The following is a 1,632-nucleotide window of genomic DNA, read 5'->3' on the forward strand; positions in this document are numbered from 1 at the left end:
CTCTCTCTCACACACACACATACACAAACACACACATACACTCTGGAGAATTATGATGTACAAATGTCTGTCTAGAAAAACAGATGTATGCAGAAAGGTCTGTTTTGATCCTGAGGTTTTATTTAACAGGACAGCTCATCAAAACATAGCAGCAGTGAGAAATAAGGACCCTTCTATCCAGGCCTTCTTTCTTTTTGAAACAGGAAGGAAGAACTGAGCCCTCGTAGCCTACCTCCATGTCACTAAGTCAGTGGGAAAACCGGAAGAATTGTGTTGCCCCTGGTGTGATGTTTCCTGAGAGTTAAGATGAGCTGCTAATAAACGGCGTGTGGCTGTGGGGTAATTGAAATAGCTCTGATTTTTGTGTGGAAGCTCTGATTTTGAATACGCACTCTCTCACCAACTGTATGAGTTTATTTTTACAGAATGAATATCCTTCATTGGAAAATAAGACCATCACAAACTATGATATTGCTGTTTCTTTCTTACTTCCTCTCCCTCCTTCCAAACCAGGCTGCTCCTGGCCAGGACGGTTCACAGTCTGATTTGGAAGACGCTATACCTTCCTCTTGCCAACCAACAGCCTCGCAGGGTTTAGCAGGAGCTTCCTCTGCAGGGCCTCCTTCTCCTCCTTGTTGCGGAGGCTCTGGATGACGGGTGAGCCTGGGGGCTATGATGGTGCAGCAGACAGACGCCACCTGGCCATTGGCATCACTGGGGACCCACGAGGCTGGGCGCAGGTGAAATCACGGTGCTGTAGAAGGTGGCAATGGCCAGGCAGTGGGAGGCACACGTGGAGAGGGCCTTCTCCTTCCCAGCTGCCGAGCGCATCCTCCCAGGGGCCACCAAGACCAGGCCGTAGGAGGTGAGGATGAGGGCAGCAGGTAGATAGGTAGCCAGGGCGGAGAAGATACAGAGGATCATACCTGCCACGGCTGTGTTGGCACAGGCCTGGCGGAGAAGGGGTTGGATGTCACAGAAGTAGCGTGGTACCTGGTTGGGCCCACAGAAAGGCAGGGCAAAGACATTCCCCGTCTCAATAGCAGAATTAGCGCCCCTGAAAGCGAGGAAGCAGCCACCAGCTGGAGACAGGTGCCCTGGTCATGACGGAGCCGTAGTGGAGAGGTCGGCAGATGGCCGTGCAGCGGTCGCAGGCCATGGAAGCCAGCAGGAAGCTCTCAGCCGCGGTGTGCATCACAGAGAAGGTCATCGGGACCACGCAGCCCTTGAAGGAGACGGGCCTGCCAGAGGCCAGAAGGTCGGCCAGCAGCCTGGGTGTGACCACACGGGAGTAGCAGATTCAAGGAAAGAGAGGACGCTGAGGAAGAGGTACATGGGCCTGCGGAGGCAGGAGTCCGTGAGAGTGAGCGCCATCATCCCCAGGTTGCCCACCATGGTCATGACATAGATGAGCAGGAGGCCTCCAAAGAGAAGCTTCTGGAGGTCTGGAGCATTGGAGAATCCCAGCAGGATGAACTGGGTGACGGGGGTGTAGTTTCCAGCGGCAAGGGCTAGTTCTCCAGGCGTCATCTGCAGAGGTGGCAGCCGACCATCACTCAGACAGTGTTACTGAGCGTGCCCACCCGTGCGAGGTACAATACAGGAGAACACCAAGCAGGTATAAGTCGTCTT

At 54.1% G+C, this 1,632-nt stretch overlaps 1 pseudogene; it reads right to left on the minus strand.

Annotated features, from left to right (window-relative positions):
- Positions 1 to 474: 474 nt before the first annotated feature.
- Positions 475 to 1,619, minus strand: LOC120877086 (annotated as a pseudogene).
- Between the last annotated feature and the right edge of the window lie 13 nt (positions 1,620 to 1,632).

The sequence above is a fragment of the Oryx dammah genome, unplaced genomic scaffold (assembly GCF_014754425.2).
Source record: "Oryx dammah isolate SB20612 unplaced genomic scaffold, SCBI_Odam_1.1 HiC_scaffold_17, whole genome shotgun sequence".
NCBI classification, from domain to species: domain Eukaryota; kingdom Metazoa; phylum Chordata; class Mammalia; order Artiodactyla; family Bovidae; genus Oryx; species Oryx dammah.